At 45.5% G+C, this 18,100-nt stretch overlaps 1 long non-coding RNA gene across 1 annotated transcript in view; it reads left to right on the forward strand.

Moving 5' to 3' along the window:
• LOC125947328 (uncharacterized) overlaps positions 1-18,100 on the forward strand; it is a 161,053-nt gene that overhangs the window by 128,290 nt on the left and 14,663 nt on the right. Inside the window, exon 3 of the long non-coding RNA XR_007468188.1 lies at positions 14,233-14,358. This is a non-coding gene — a long non-coding RNA (uncharacterized LOC125947328). The remainder of the gene's footprint in view (positions 1-14,232; positions 14,359-18,100) is intronic.

Genomic DNA, 18,100 nt, shown 5'->3' on the forward strand with positions numbered 1-18,100 from the left:
TGATAGCGGCCTCTTATCGACGTTTGCAATGAAAGAGGCCAGTCTATGTCATTCTTGTGCGTACGCGGGACAAACGCAGAATATATGATCAAGTGTTTCTGGTACCTTGAGTATTCACAATTTGGTCTAGTATCACTGCAACCGATCATATGTCTATAACGCATGACGAATGCGACACTGTGTTGCTGAAGGCTCATTCACACTAGGCCGACACGACACCTATTTTGGTCTGCCGACTGTTGGCGACAGCGTTTTCCTTCCTTTAAAACCGTTGGTCACAACGTTTTCCGTCCTGTAAACTGCTATCGCCAACAATCGGCGGACCAAAATCGGTGTTTTGTCGGCCTAGTGTAAATGAGCCTTGACTGAACCGATGCTGTCACATTAACGTGAGGGTATCCGCATGATGGCGACAGCAGTCAGACGACTCGGTGTCAGGGGATCGAGTCACTCGTTTTTTTGTTTTTTTGTTTTTATGTGCCGGATTCAGCGTGAGACACATGTGCGAGAATGCGCTATCATGCACAAACTGACGCGCACGACTTCTTGCTTCATGCTGCGCGGTGACGCTCGCCACAGATAAGCGCGTTGATTTTGCAAGCAGCACAAATCGCTCACGCCGTTCGTGGTGCGCCAACTGTTCAGCTTTCGTTCAGTCGGATGTCTGCTTTTCTTTTTCCTCGTGGACATGTAGGCTCTCACAGCAAGGACGCATATAGGTGCTCTTGTGCGTACCTGCAGAAATGCGAAGCGGATCGAAAGTCATTTACTACAATTTGGTAACTGATTGGTTGATCGCGTCTTTTTATATTTTCTTTCAGTACGATGAATCGTTCCTCGTCGTGGACGTGTAGCTTCTGATAGCAAGGACACCAAGTTGTCTTTATGCGCACCTATCACGATAACCGGACTACCGTGACCGGAATGGAATGCAGGTGGCTTACTGATATTGATTGAATAATTGATTAATAATTCGGTTGGTACTAACCGACCGACTGACTGGCAACACATTGGCTACCAGAGGGGCGTCTCCGGAGTAATTATGATTACTAATAGTTCAACTACTTAAAGGGAGTGACAATCGATCTTTAAGGACCTAGTTTTTTTATGGCGCAACGAAAGGCTCACCCTCGATAGTGTTTGCACCTTCAACGGTTACTTCGAAAAGTGCGTGGATATTTTATAAGCAGAATTTTTCGATCTGAGCAGCGCCTCTAAAAAAGTAAGTCCCTCCTCCAGCAACGCTGAGAAGGGAGAACGATGCCGATAGCCCTCCTCGCGAATTGTGAAAGTCGCCCATCGTTCTGCTTTCACAGGGGTGGGTGAAAGTGTGGTTAATCACCTGCATTTTGACCTTTTAAAACCACTTTTGAAAATAAAAAGCTGGTACAATAAGTTTGCGTTGTCGTACAGACCTTTCTTATAATTCTACCGCGTTTTTCCCCGAGTACACGCCTACGCCATGGCTGGCTGGCCCCCGTCGTCGCTATTCTGTCGATAGACGAGCCAAGCCAAGTCATCAAAAATGAAGGCAAAGGCAGCGCCACTTTTCTACTCACTACAAACGAAGGCCTACCTGCACATTGTAAGTTGGAAAAAGCTTATAACAGAAAAAAAGTGTACTGAATTTTAATGTTAATAAAAATACCATGCAGAACCGCGTACACTAACAGAATGTCACGTGAAAGACTTCTTATGCATCTTAATGTTTTTGCCGCGTGGGGCACCAAAGGTCATGTTTGGCGACGTTTAGTGAAGAATTAAAAATATAAATTCACGTTCAATGAGAAATACATGGCTTGTTTTGACCAGTACGATAGGCAATCTTTCCATCAGCGGCGTTATCTCGATTCATGCTCTGAGTGGTTGACTGTCCCTTTAATGTATAACCACTTTAACGTGCAACTAAACTAGTTGATTACATCTTTGCATGACGGCGCCACCGGAATGTGGCCTCTTTAATCTAGAACCGAACACGTATTGTGCTCACGCAGCAAACCGCTATTCCACTGAGTTACCGCGCGTATTAGAATGATAATGTCGCGTTTGAATTCATTCCCACGATGATTAAGTGCCAACGTTTTTAAGTCCCTTTTCGAAGCGCTGACACTGTACTCAGAATGTCTGATATGCAGTGTCACAATTGACCCTGTAATTCCCGGCTTGTTGTACCTACGTGGCACGCCATATTACCAGCTCCAAACGTGCTTTAGATTTGAAGCTATTGAAAGCTTAATTGAAATGTATGCGCGAAGGCTTTCAACCTGAATCTTTTGTTGCCTCCTAGCAAAATCGCTTTGAATGAACGATTTTACGTTGTAAAGAAAGAGGGTGAATAAAGGAAAGGTAGGGAAGTTAACCAGATCGCAATATCCGGTTTGCTACCCTGAACTGGGGGAGGATAAAAGGTACAGGAAGAGAGAGACAACAAGACTATCAAGGAGACCACAACGCAAGCACGAAATCAAAAATACACTGAAGTGTCTAATCATTCGCACAGACAGTTATTCGAACGAAACGCATGATATTCTGTGCTGATAATCAGTGACGCCAGTTTTGGATTTTGGATTCCTTCCTTTCTCTTCCTATGTGCACGAAATGATGATAACTTGTGGAGCGTTCCCATACTCAAGGGATGACAGCACTTCACTCAGAGTGTCCTGTTCTGTACGTACATCGCACTTTGAGCAGACGTAGTGTGCTGGTTGTTTAATAGTACACTGATGACGTCCACTAATGACCGTATAGTGCGAATATGACCTTGTCGATCTGCAACTGATATATCATCAGCATGTGTAGTGAATGTCAGAGTAGGAGCAGCACGCTGGTACTACTTGACAGTGTGTGCGTAGGATAGTGCAGGCCATTCTTCTGATTTGCAGTTAGCTTTCCCGGCTTATCTTCGTTGTGCCCTCCACTTCGAATGTATGCGGCGCTGTCGGGGTAGGAAATACTGGAGATGCGGTAAGAAGGGGGGTGTCACTTGCGTAGTGTATTACAGGGGAGTCGCAGGTTGAATGTATAAGTTAGAAATGTAGTATTGGCGTGTAATACAGTTGACAACGCAAATGTGTGTTGCTTCTGAGAGAACTTTTTCAGCCCCGTATGATTTTGTTTGTTCTGTATTCAAAGATCAAAATTGTATCTTAAGATCTGATGACAGAAAGACTTAAGCTCATTCTGAGGCATCTCAACGTGGCACTCAATGCAAAAACTAAAGAAATGGCACCATCCGTCAATTGTGCATTAATACGTCGTTCATGTGGTTCTCGATATCACTGCGGCTCCCCTGCGATGCGCTACGCTCCCACTTCTTACCGCATCCAACGCTTTTCGCCGATCCAGCCCCATACATCTCATTTCATTTTTGTTTCATATGAGTTGACCTTCTCCCGCCCGCAATAAACTATAAGCGAATCAAGTACGACAGCCGAGGGAAACGGGAAGTGCTGTTTGCCACGCGCGTCATACTCTCGAGCTCTCCGAGCGACGCTGCCTCTCAAAAAAACTCTGGCCCATTTTTTTTTCTTCTCGCTCTCTCGCTATTTCGCGTGGGCTGACAGAACATCCTTATTGAAACATCAAAGCCGTCCGTCTCGCCTGCCCGTATGTATAAAGCCGATGGAATTTTAGATCCGCCCCAATCGGCTTCTCAATCCGGACACGCTCTCCGGCCGAGGCGATCGCAATTTCAGGCCATGCTCTATACTACTACATACAGGGAGAGGGGGAGGGGAGGGGGGGGGGGAGGCGCCGGCCGATGATGGGCCGCGCGAGGCCTCACTCTGCTCTATAGTATAGAGGACCTATAAAACGTCATCTTGTTTTTCTGTTCCCTTAGCCTGCTTGCACGAGGAAAGTTGTGAGCGATCTACAACAGCCTCTTGCCCCCCCCCCCCCTTTCCCTTTTTTCCCCCCCTATCCTCAAGTTCGGCTTCACTGGAGCTACGCGTCAACACGACGACGTGGTGGCAAAGCCCTAAGCTCGATCGTCCATAGCAGGCCTCTTGTTATCTTCTTTTCCCGTAACAACACGCAGACGCTGGTGTTCAAAAAAGAAAAAAAAAAAGAAAAAAGAGAAAAAAAAAAAAATAGAAGCCCGAGAGAGCCGATGAGCTGCGGTGGTTTGCTCCGTGTTCTGTGGTGAAGCCCGTATAGCCATGGAGCAAGCCTCGTGGGCGAGTGCGCAAAGCAATTTCCTTCATCGGGGTGCACCGCGCACTTCGCCCTGGCCTCGAACCGGGGGCAGCGTCATGTACGGTAACGACGCGAATATAAGCACCCCTCGATTCTAAACAAGCCCCTTCTTCCGCAGCTTTTTTTCGACTACATTATTCCAGAACATGATTCGGATCATCCGAGTGTTGGAGCCTGTGGCAATTCGCTAGGTATACGGCGTACTCGCACGGTTTTGGGATCGCGCGCGGAATCGTGTCACGTGTCCTGCTTATTCTGAGGCACTGCAACATTTCTATCTATCTATCTATCTATCTATCTATCTATCTATCTATCTATCTATCTATCTATCTATCTATCTATCTATCTATCTATCTATCTATCTATCTATCTATCTATCTATCTATCTATCTATCTATCTATCTATCTATCTATCTATCTATCTATCTATCTATCTATCTATCTATCTATCTATCTATCTATCTATCTATCTATCTATCTATCTATCTCTCTCTCTCTCTCTCTCTCTGTCGGTTTAAGAAGCATTCTCCGCTAGCTCAACAGTCAACGTCTAATGAAATGATTGTTAAATTTCTATTAGGAAAGTATATAGATGGACGTCATAGTGTGCGTCTTTGAGTATGAGAACTTCTTCGTAGTTTGGAGGTCCGCGAAAATAAATAAATAAATAAATAAATAAATAAATAAATAAATAAATAAATAAATAAATAAATAAATAAATAAATAAATAAATAAATAAATAAATAAATAAAGTCTGCTTAAATTCGCATTAGCATGGTATGATGCAGAAAAGAGTCGAAAACGCCTGGCTTCTACGGCGTCGTCGTGGGCGGCGAGCTGCCGCGTATGACAGAGTTATACATAGCCGTGAGGAAAATGGGCTCGTTTCGTAAGGAGCACGTTTGGGCGCGGGACACTTCCAACCAAGGCGGTGGAGCGCGCTCGCGAGATAGAAGTTGTGTCGGCATATATAGTACATATATATATGCATACGCGAACACTCCCCCGCCCCCTCATCGTCGACCAGTTGCTTTTTTTTTTGCTATTTTGCTTGATACATTGCGTTTTAGTGTTGCCGCGCGGCACTCTGACCACAGTAACCTTTGCAAGGACGTACGTTCTCACACTTCATTGTGTACTGCGAGTCGTTGCATAAGATGGAACGTGCGAACAGAACGAAATGTGAGGGAAAAAACGCAATCGGGCGATTGTTTCCTAAAAGAGAAGTCATGCTTAACTCTTTGGCGAAGATAGAGAGAGAGAGAGAGGGATAACAAAGGAAAGAAAATAGAAAGTACAGCAGACCGCATTCAGCACGCAAGCGGAGGAGTGCAGGGTGATATAGTGAAGTTCCGTGACTGCATGCAAGGAATTTCACGATGTCTCGGTGGACCTTCTATCGACATAAGGCCTCTGGCCCTTGGTAAAAACAGTAAAAGCAAAACACTCCGTGCTCATAACGAGCTATCGAAGCTTGCACGCTGCAAGAGTTCATTTCGAAACAGTGAGCGGAATAAAAGTAGTGAGCTATACGGTGAGCTTAAACGGCGAGGATAAGCTATCGCTGTAAGCGTTATTAGCAATGCCATCGGGTCCGCGCACTAACGTTGAGCACGGAGTTATTCAATGCATTCTCGTTTCAACGACGCAAGTGGGAAGGAGAAATATTTGGATCTCGAAATAGCCAGCAATAGCGGGAGCACCGCTCGTCCACACAGAGTTGGTGTGCTGAAACCGCAGAAAGGCCTCGAATAAGGCGGCGTGATAGCGGTGAATGATGCTAGCGAGGATAAGGCAGTTATGATATGGTGGCGATGGGACGATGTCGATGTGAGGTGAGTAAACGGTGATCAGTGGAAATAATTTGTAGACAAAAGAAAGAACACACGCACGCAGACGCACACAGATGCAGAAGCGATTAACTATTAGGGGAGTTTTAGGTTTTGCACAACCATAGTTAGGGGACGCAAACCGATGGCGTGCAAAAGAACTCAAAAAAATTATTACAAAATAACGCGTGCAGGGCACGGGGCTTTAATTGAGCAGTTACACTTAGATGCACTACTTCTAAAGCTTCCTATTGGTGGGCACAAATTCTAGCACTCATATACTATACGGAGCAACTGTACAATCTTCCGATTGGAAGCAATGACCTCTTAGGCCAGAGTACGTCAGTATCGCCCTTCCTGTGGGCAGTTCTCTTTGCGACACTTGTTTTTATAGCGTAACAGACACACGCACACAGTCGCACGCACGCTCCTATTTCACAGGAGACGCAGTGCCACGCAGGTGTTCACACATCAACCGGCGATGCGTGGGCCGACGGGCCAAATGAGACTGCAGCCGCACGCCTCTTCTCGAAGATTCACGTCAGTCGCGGACGCGATGCGTGTAGGCGAGAGGTACATTTAGTACAACCTCCGCCTACGCATATAGCCCAGCGCGCGGTTCAAATGAGCACCGACGGACTGCAGATGACGTGCGGAACGCGATAACGCGAGTCGGCGAGCTTGGATGCGAGGAGTCGGGGAACTGCGTTACGATGGCGAATGAATAGACGAAGAAAATAACGCACGGCGAGACCGCAGAGACGAGTAACGTGAGGCGCTTGACGCGCATGCGCTTCGACGAGGCCACGCAGCGACGCGAGCGTGTACAGTACGTGTACACTAGGCTTCTATATAGGATCACGTGTCACCGTTGGTGACGTAGGCCACCGTGTATAGAGAGGGCGATGCAAATCCCTACGTGGGCGCATTCGTATTACATGGCAGAGTGCCCTTCGAAGGTAATGAGGTATATTCTGGTTAAAGTGACGTCTGCTTCGACCTGCCGAGTTAATTAAAAAAAAATAGTTTGAAGAAAAGCGAAAGAACGCAATAGTGGCGTAGAGCCAATAGAGCGCAATAGTGGCAATAGTTACGTGACTGACGGCTTTCCCGTGTTAGAAAATATGGCCTTCAGACGTCAAGCGCGTTCGATACACACGAGGCGAATGATCTTCGAGGAAAAGCAGAGTGAATATTGCGCTGGTTCTCTGCTCAGTTTTTAGAGTATTTGGCATATTGAAGGTCATTTCTGAGATTATTTTTGTATTAAACTTCATTCGTAAAAGTATTTCTCATATTAAACGAAACTTTTAAAGCATTTTTCATATTTATCTTGATTTTCTGAAAGTATTTCCCATCGATCCCGTTTTTTTAAATTTTTTTTTCTTTTTTTTTTCTTATAGTACTTTCCATATTGTACTCAATTTTCTGGAGTTTTTCTCATATTGAACTTCATTTCTATTGTTAATTCCATCTATGCAAGTTTTTCACCTATTGAACTTACATTTTTGAGAATATATATTTTCCATAGATAACTTAAGTTTTGCGAGTATTTGCCACATTTAAAACAATTTCTGAAACTATTATTGTTACATAACCCCGTCTTTGATAGCATTTGTCATACATATGTTAATTTTAAAGTATTTACCAGATTTAATTTCCTTTTCGAAAGTATTCCATTTGAGACTACATGAGAACTCCATTCTTGAGACTATTTTCAGTTTTTACACATATTGAACTCTGTTTCCGAGTGCACTTTCTTCACCTAACTTCATTTTCTAAGAGTATTGATCAAATCCGACTCAACTTTTTAGAATATTTCCCATGTTTTCCACCCTTCCTTACAACATTTCCCGTATTTAACTCTATTTTTAGTGTGTTTCTCACATTGAACCCCATTTCTGATGGTATTTACCACACTGAACTTTATTTGTAACAACATTTCCCATATTTCATTTCATTATTACAGTATTTCACGTATAGAACTCCGTTTTTTGAGAGAGTCTTTCTCATATTGCACCCTACTTGAGGATATATCCTATACTTAATAGCGTACTAACATCATATATACGACTTTTCATTCTTGGGCATTTAAATGAACGTAAATGAAATGAAAGTGCGGGATCTAGGGGAGGGATTCTGTAAGAGTCCACCTGGTCGACATGTCCATTTCGTCTGCTGCTGAAGTGCTCATTCGCTGCGGCGCGTGGCGCATGCTAAACGCATCCCAGCCCAGCCAATCAGAACTTCAACAATAGACGAAATGGACATGTCCACCAGGTGGACTCTTACAGAATCCCTCCCCTGTAGACATTGGAAAGAAATACCGACAAGCCCCACATGGCCCTCAATAATTTCACATAATAGCTTCTCTACAGCCAGTTTCAGTTTCATTTCCCCTCTTTCGTGACGTCATGACGCATGAGGTGGTCACGTGGGAGCAGATATAGCGTCCTTCTGTGACTCGCTCCGGCTCGGCCGGTTGTCTGTTATACTGCTACATCGGCCTTCATAACGAGTAGCAGCATATGAAGCGACAAAGCGAGTCGAAGCGTGTGTGAAAACGTCGCGATGTCTTGCTCCCACGTGACCAACTTCTGCGTCATAACGTCACCGCACAGTGACTTCCTGGGAAATGAAACCGAAACTGGCTGTAGAAAAGCTATCACATTAAATTATTCAGGGTGCTCTCCGTCTTACTAGTATTCTTTCTAGCGTTTAGATGTCTAGGAGGAGTTGAAAATATTCTGTCATTACTCATCTAAATTTTTGGGAGTACTTCCAATAGCTAACTCCAATTTTGAGAATATTTCCCACATTTAACCGCAATCTCGAGAGTATCTCAAAGTCCATTTTCGAAAGCATTTGTCATATTTAAATTCATTTCAGAGAATAATTTCTTATATTTGACTCCACAAAACTTTGTGTTCACTCTGTCGTAAGAGTGCGTCCACTCAGCTTGCGCCGAAAAAGGGTGCATGAATGTATTCCCATCGCGGATCACAAGAACTCTGAGAAAAAAAAAAAATGAAGTGAAATATCTGAAAAACAGTTTCTCTCACATAAGGAATCGCCATTACTCCCTTTGTTTTGTATTTGGGGAGTAAAAGCTTCCGGCAGAACGAACCTAACGATTACTGTCGATATTAATGCGATAAGCATTCCAGCAATCTGGCAGCAACAACTCATGCCAAGCAGCCTCCAAAGAATCAACGCTTCTTTCTTTCTTTCTTTCTTTCTTTCTTTCTTTCTTTCTTTCTTTCTTTCTTCTTTCTTTCTTTCTTTCTTTCTTTCTTTCTTCTTTAAGTATTGTTGAGAAAGCTGCCAAGCTCGCTGCTCCATTCGGCCACTTTTGTAACGTCCTAACACACGTAGCTTGCTAGAGAATGTACGCAATGTAAACGTCATTCGAACACAGTACAATCGGCAGTCGAGGTTATCGCCTCACTTTTTTCTCTATTTCTCTATCAGTCTCTCTATTTTTCTTTTTCATTCATGCATTCCTCTTTTATGAAGTTCGTGTAGCGAGTTTGTTCAGACCGGAACCCGCACGCACCACACATCGATCGAGAGGAATCTAAAAATAAAAGTGTTAAATGACCACAGCACGAGCAAAGCAGTTTTAATTACATCTGCAGTCGCCTACGTAGGGCAGTAATTGGGTCAACGACGACAGGAGAAGTTTTCAATCACAATCGCTCGCGCGTAGAGAGAAAACTGCCCTCTCGGCGCTATAGATCCGACGTATAGTTCGCAAGCGTTAATTATTTTTGAATGAGGACGCGGATGACGTGTGACGCGCCGTACACTTTCACTAGCCCTTCGTCTGGATTCGTCGATCGTACATATTTAATCAAGCCCTCTGCTCTTTCGCGTGCGTAAGCATTTTTGTTATAATAATGGCGACGCAAAGCCGGGAGCTTTACTGCAGGCAAACGACAAAGTAGGCTACCTGAGCCGGATGTTGCAATAGAAAGCTAAGGAACTGAGACATCTTTCTCCTTATAACACGCACACACATATCATGAACACTTATACATACTGAGCAGTATAAAGAAAACTAAAACTTAAACGTAAACAATACAAATATAAAGCCAGCCAGCAAAAGCAGTCCGTTTACACCCGCGTTAAGTAATAGAAGTTCTTGCGCATTGTGAAAGAAAAAGACTAATATACTGGCCCACACGAATGAGATTGTTCGAGTAGTCCTGAAAGGTAACACTCAGTATAAGTAGAGTTCGCAAAAAACTACATATCAAATTGGTTAGAATGCTGTCCATAAGGTAATTCGTGCATCTGTCAAATCACGTTTACGTTTAGCGGGGCATGACAATCGAATAAGTATTTTCCTCACAGAAACAAAAAAAGCTCTTCTATCCAAGTGTCTCAGCTGCAAACGGACTCACTGTTCATGACATTGTGGATAGTACACGAGAAAGAGCTGCACAGATGGATATACCACAGTGTATAGGGGCATGTTGGAAGTTGCGTTTCTTCGCACGCGATGCAAGAAAGCGTGATGTCTGCTGGCCACGCCCTGTCGTAAACTGTGCAGAGCTCCGTTCACAGTGTGGATCGCAACCAACCGGCCCAAGTTTCACTGCTATATATTTTCTTTCTTTGCATAGTCCGTTGAGTGGCTCCTCAGTGGCGACAAAAGTAAGCGTCTATAGCTCTCCGTTCAGAGCTGGATGGCAACCTGGGTGCCCCGCACCTGTTCCTGTCCTTCTTTCTTTATTATTGCTTTTTCCGAATAACCCCCGGCGAACCGCAAGAGAAAAACGGTCTCGCTTTACACGCTCGTCGTGCGAACGATCTTTCCTTCGAACGGCACGGCGTTTTTTTCAGGCGCGGCTCTTTCTGCGCGCGCACGCTCACGCGTTATACTCGATCACGGCGCCAGCTGCGCTGAGTGGCCGTGCTGTGCACACTGAGACCGTACTACCCACGCGATATCACGAGAACGTGATTGACGCCATCACGCCCCTCACTGGGACGCGTGCGTGCGTGCGCGGTTGTTAAAAAGCGCCGTGAGAGTGCGGAGGTGGCTGGAAACCAGCCGTAACTATAGGCATCAGCCGTAGCGGCGCCGCCTGTACCACGTACACACGCACGCCCTCTTGAGTTCGCGCCACTGACAACAACGCTCGATATGACGAAGTAAAGTGGAGTAGGGTTGGCGAATGGGCTTACCGAGGAGTGGAATGGCTTGAATAAAAACTCGCTTCCGGGTGTTACACTGTAGTTTCCCGGTGATTGGGAGCAAATACAGGCAGTTGCTGCGTGCGCCGCCTGCTGGAACGGATGAATTGACAGTTTTAGCGTGACGCCCGAATGAAAGTAGACGATATGTGGTTCAAGAGTAGCCGTTATGTGCAGAAAAGAAAGGAAAAACTCCGGCGATTTCTCTGTCCTACTCACGAATTAAAGTGCTGGCAGTAGCCGGGCCAGTGTCCTCCGGCATCGTGCTTACTATTACGTATACTACAATGTATATGTGTGTATGTGTCAGATATAACAGATGCGACAGTCCAGTTTAGATAGTCGAATGTAACTATACACTCATTATTCTATCGAAACCTGTGTGCCATGCTGAATGAGCTTATATTCAACGACGCGAAGTACTGCTTGGTGGTCACCGATTCGACTTCGTAATACATTGCAAAACGTACACGGTTGATTTCATGGTTATGGCCGAGGATTATGTCTGTGCTAGGTCAGCTACTCCCTCGCCGTTTACACGAGTACAGTGGAGCAGCGGACGCAGTCCAAGTTTTGTTTATTTCTCATAGAATCGATGAACAACGGTTATCGGAGCATGCATGCTGGCGTGTAAGTCGCGGCGTGTAAGTCGCCGATGATAACAAACAGTATAAGTATCCGTGCGGCACGACCTCGAAATGGTGAAGGACAGATTGCTTCAACGTTTTTCTGAAATGTAACAAGTTATGGGTATTATTCCCAAGCATGCGACCACCACTGTTCTGCTCCTTCTTCGGGGATAGCTATCGCGACACTCCTACATGCATGTATATGGCAAGATACTTGGTAGGCTGTTTGGGAGTCAGTGCACTTGAACCTTTGACCGATCCCAAAATAACTGCCCTGATTCAGGCTATACACGCAGCAACTGACTTCTGCGTTTCTGCACAATTTCCTTTGACTCCCTGTTTCCATCAGTTCATATTTGTTTACGCTTTATGTATGTAGGCAAGCCACCGCCCTTTGAACGCTACATCGTGCGTAACACTCTTCGCAAAAAGCGGGATTTCAACGCTTCAGACATGCCATTGGCTGCGAGTAATTCAAGTAAGCGTGCAAATATATAGATCTGTTCCACCAGCTTAAACACGTTAACGAGCCCCTTTTACGCTCCAAAGAGAGCCTGATCGAAGCAAAAGGGGGAGAAAGAACCGCGGCGGATTCGTGTAACCTCGCTCGGGATCAAATTCCTTTTGTTTGCGGGGGAACGCATGCCTCGCAACTTCGCCGAAATCTCGGATATTGCCTCCGCTCTAATGGCACATTGCTCTTCTTCTTCGCTGCATCTGTCTACAGGTTACGTTCAGGATTTAGTGTTTACGGTACGGCTGATTGAATTTGTTTTTTCTTTTCTTTCTCTCTCTCTCTCTCTCTCACAGCACTGAGTACAGTTAACAAAGCGGCGAAAACGGGAGCTTGGAGCCGACGAGGGAGAGGGGGGGGGGAGAAGGATAGGTGGGTTGGAGTTAGTGTGGAGCATTACAGGGTTACAGAAACATTTCCACATAGATGTGGGCCCCTGCCATTAGCAGTGCTTCAATATCATGCATCCAGCATCTCTCTAATCTGTCCTCACCATCCCCCTTTTCTCTCCCATTCCCTTATCTCCCTGTGCATAGTAACCGGCTAGAGCACACTGGTTGCAGGCCGACCTCTCAGCGTTCCATTGAATCAGATCTCTCTTTCTATAGCGCTAACGTGTGCGAGAAATTGCTTCACAGGTTATGCGCATGCGCAGAATCCAAGTCTCTGCTCGGATTCCTTTACATACGCAGGGCGGATATAGCAAGCGCCTAACTTTAGGTCCACTATTTCAATAACTTTCTGCTCTCGGTTTGCCGCAAATCTGACTCATCGCAAATGCCGCGGAACGCAGTGAGCGGAGCGAACCTGGCTTCAGACGTCACGCCAGCTTTGGCGAGCGTTCACCTACGGCGACATTCGCTTTAGCGTCACTTGGCTTGAGTACGTATGCGGCTCGGTGAAGCTATGCCAGCTTTTCATGAGCGGCGACGAAAACGTCGCGACGTTGGGCAGAACCTCCGTCGTCCACGAATGTATTTTAATGCGCAAGACTCGTAACGTCTTCTGGCTCACGCGGGAGATTCCCTTCAGACGTGGCGACGGCAGTTCTCTTTCTTGGGTTGCCTCCGTTTCAACGAGCCTCTTCCTCATTTTTTTCCCCTTTTATACACGTGGGCGTGTGTGTCTGTCGTTAGCTTTACTGCCGTCTCTCTTCTTCTAATGCAATATCATTGTATAGGGCCGTCAACACGGCCGGCCTAATGAAGCGATTCCTTTCCAATGCTAATCCTTTTCGCGCTTCCTCAGTGGTTCGCGATAGAGCGGCGGATGATAACAAAGAAATAGAATCAAAGAATCAGCCGAAGGGAATTCCTACATTATACCGGCCCGGCTGTCGTTGGTGATCTGCCAGCAGCGTTTGTAAGGTATTTTTGCACCCCAGGCAAAGTCAAATGATTGCGCCCGGCTACACCACGGCACCAAATTTGGGTGTGCCGTAGTGAAAATATTAAACGTGTCCTTGTGAGGCATTAGTAATTGTAATAGAAAAAAAAAGTAACCATATAGCCAGAAAGGGAGTAAATAAGAATGCCAATTTGAATCCAGTTTATATCCAACAGAATCCAACGTTGTCGATGGCCCGCTAGAGAACCGTGGTGGTAAACAGGGGTGTGGGGCAATGAGGTGCGCAATGGTTGTTGTTGTTGTTGTTGTCTCAAAACATGGCTCTTGCTCACTAGGGGGATTGGCCACACTGGACTGATTGAAAAGTACACCTAACAAAATACCAACAGGGTTAAAGGCAAACATTCTCAACAAAGCATTGGGCAACTAAATGATAACACTAATTTCGAGAGGGCTTATGCATAAAATTAGACCTGGTGTGACTGCGTGTCTTCTTGCTTCTACGTTTATGCAGCATGAAACGCCCCATGGTGATTTCGATGGAAAACTCGACGCGGGCCGATCTTGGAGCCAGTGTGCTCGATGGCCTGATAAACTTGATAATCCTGATAAACCAGTGCACGGTATGTGTCACTAAAAGGTAAGCTCTGTTGCATTATGCGATAGAAACACCTATAATGACAAATTATCCGTATGTGTGGTGTTTAATAGTGCCCTTTGCGCATCGAACTGCACTCGTTCTGCTATTGTGTAACGGGTGGGCTATAATGCAATTGGTGCGTAATAACCACTTCAGCAAAGATATATCCACATTGTGCATGATAAGCAGAAATAATTAGCATATCATAAACCAGAGAAGAGTTTATCAAAGATCCTAAAGGGTTGATCAGCAGTGTCATCAGACCATAAAACCGTAGCAACTTTTTTTTTTTTTTTTGATGCCACAGATAACCATGGTTGGGGTGGAATGTTCTTGTGGATGTCGATGGGTTATCATCGAATGATAGGACGCCATAACCCTATTGCACTGCAGTCGCTAAGGTGTAGCATAGCGACATGCGATTATTTATGTTGTTGTTTTATTTATTTACTTAGATGTGAAAGCATGGGACGGTAGGCTGCGTCAGAACCGGCTATCACAAAATCCCAAATTCAATACTCAAGCAATAATAAAAATGCAAAAAAAAGATGGCTAAAAGCACGATACACACTAACACAAGCACACAAAGATTGTCTCATTTGCGGGCGCCAGCACGGATAGCACAGTCGTTGATTTTGTTGGTGGTGGTGTCGTCGTCGTCATCGTTGTTGTTGCTGTTGCCGCCGCCGGAGTTGTGTGACATCCGAGTCTGAAAGAATAATTCGCATTCCTTCTCTGCATTTGTGCTGCGGTAGCCGCCCGGCAGTCTGCTTGCTTTGAATTTAATGGTATTTCCGTTCACTTTCAGCTATGATAGATGAGGGATGACGAACGAGAGAGCTGTACTGAAGCAGCGTGATTAGATACCGCCACCTGTTAAAAGGGCCAATGACAGTCACAACAAACACATCGATAATGATTATGGGGAAAGAAAGAATATACACATAAATACGGTATAGCAATATACGAAAACGAATATACTGAATCGTTATAGTTATCGTCATAAATGAATCGTTATGAGCTACAGGTTCAACATGCGAGAAACCATCGTGTTTTTATGGCCTACATCATTAAAAAGAAAATGCCAGCAATGCGCGTGTGCAGAGAAAACATCAGTATTCGACATTTACAAAGCCAGAATCTGCCTGTAGAGTACGCTGTGTCAGACAAACAAACGAAATTGTTGTAGTGTCATATAAATATTTTCTTTTGAAGTTAGCATAAGTTATTACTAAGGTGATTTAATATAAAGCGCGCACAGTGCAAGCAGGCTTTTGCCGAGTATGCGTAGGATTGGAATGCGGAACGCGTGAACTATTTTGTTTAGTGCAGGCCTTTGCAAACGGGTGTCAGCGTGCGTTCATCGAGCGTTGATTGCAAGCTTTCAGTTGGCAGCTGCCATGAGGTTTCCTATGCAAAATACTAAAGGGATACCTAGTGTTCTGATCACGGTGTAAGAAGATAGGTGTTCCGACGGCGCGCCCGCGCTGGGGCGAGAGAGCGACCACTTCGTGTGACCGGCAGTGAGCGCCGCCGCTAGGGGCAGCACGTGTTCAGGAGGCCTTGGAGAAGCGGCACAACAGTGGATAATTTACGACCTCCGTCAGCATTCAAACACCCATACCCAAATATATGCAATTTTTCGTTATTTAGACGCCAAATCCTGAGCAGGTAGAAGGCTTCATGCCACTTACAGTCAAAATACCGTCATTTCAAACACGAGAGAGACGCGTCGTCTGCTCGAGCAGGCGGCGCGCTGCGCCTACCGCTGCTCGCCGCGTCGGAGTCAATCGGAATGTCGGCAGGGACGTTCCTCCAACCAAGTAGAGTCGTTTTAAGCAGGCGAACGACATATATTCATCGAAATAACGCACTTCTGCCGCGCGTGCCCATAAAAGCGCCAGCAAAGCGGGCGAAAAAGTGCCCCCAGAACAGGTGCTGCCCCTTGCGGCAGCGGCGTGCGTAGAGTCACACTAAGTGGCCGCGCCTCGCGCCGCCGTCGGATCACCTTCCTTTTTTACACCGTGGTTCTGATCATTCACCTACCATGCTAATGAGGGCCAGCATACGTGGATCAGTAGTTGGCCTATAGAACTAGCCAAGTCACCGTTTATGGCGACTTTCATCCGAACGCCATGGGATACTGAATCTTTGGTTTAGAAAATAAAGTTGTTATTGATTGATTAATTGATGATGATGATGATGATGATGATGATGATGATGGTGTGTGTGTGTGTGTGTGTGTGTGTGTGTGTGTGTGTGTGTGTGTGTGTGTGTGTGTGTGTGTGTGTGTGTGTGTGTGTGTGTGTGTGTGTGTGTGTGTAAGGGCAATAAGGCTCTGCGCCCACGCGTAATCATTGCGAATCGTTGCATTTATAACGCAGTGTCCCGTTGAAAATGGTCACAAAGTCATTCGGAACCCGAAGGACCAAGTTTAGGCGAATCCATGTACTATGTAATACAACTATTATTCCCATATTTGACACGTAGACACTAGACACAATGCGGACACCATGTACCACACTGTACAACCTATCCGTGGTTATCTTCATTCGGGGAATGATTGCGAAGTTTACGAATGGGTAGGAGCGTAAGGGAGCCGGTTACACCCAATTGCTTCGAACCATTTGAGTCGCTTGCGTTCATCGTGCAGTTTCCAGGTACATTGTCATCTAATGCCAATCTTATGCCTGCCAACACTATTCCTTGCGACCTATCGACGTCTCGAACGAACTGTGTGCGTTCAATGCGTGTGCCTGCCCACGTCAAGGCAGGTATAAAAGAAAGAAACCTAAGCGTAAAGGACATCTTCGTTAAGCAGCTAAGCGGAGCAGACTTTGCAGAGGCACCACAATGCCGAAAGGTGAAGCACCGAACGACTGAGTTGACTTAACTGCGCCTGCTGAATGCTGGAGTAAAAGTAAAAGAGAGCGCAGTGCTAAACGTACGCAGCGGTACCATACTATACTGCGGAGAGGTTAACTTGCGACAACCAGCGCCGTAACAATGGCGTCTTGTACTCACTCTTAACGAGAAAGGAATGATAGAACGTATAACGTAGTTTCTTGCGTTTCTGTATAGTGTCAGCAGTGGCGCTACAAAGAAAATATGACCGACGTAAACACGAGGACTGTTTCCTATTCTTTCGACGCCCTTTTTTTCGTCTTCTTGTTATTAGTTTTTCTTCCCCCCCTTTTTTTTTTCTTCATAAGCAGTGCGCCCTGTGGAGCCAGTTGTTCGGTTCGCGTTTTGTTTGACCAAGATTAAAAGAGAGAGAGAGAGATAAATAAAAATAGGAAAGAAAGGCGCGAACGACCTGCTGCTCTCCAACTTCTTCGCTCTCTCTCCTTCTTATTCTTATTTTCAAGACTCAAGAAAGCATGCACGCTCGCGCTTCTATTATTGTCGTCGCCAGTTGCTCACCCGACGGCAGCGCGCCCAGCGCCGGCTGCATGCGCGTCGCTGTTCTCTTCGTGCTCTCCCACTGTGTTTTCGCCACCGCATTTCTCTATCTAGCACCAGCCACCATGCCAACCCGCCCTCCCCATTCTAGTTCCAGTGTCTATTTTCTTTCTTTCTTTCTTTATTTCGTTCCCAATGCTAGTTCCAGCGTCTATTTTCTTTCTTTCTTTCTTTCTTTCTTTCTTTCTTTCTTTCTTTCTTTCTTTCTTTCTTTCTTTCTTTCTTTCTTTCTTCAACATTGCGGAGCCTGGTCCATTATTTGTCTCTGCGCCGGCTTACA

The sequence above is a fragment of the Dermacentor silvarum genome, chromosome 8, assembly GCF_013339745.2.
Source record: "Dermacentor silvarum isolate Dsil-2018 chromosome 8, BIME_Dsil_1.4, whole genome shotgun sequence".
NCBI lineage: Eukaryota > Metazoa > Arthropoda > Arachnida > Ixodida > Ixodidae > Dermacentor > Dermacentor silvarum.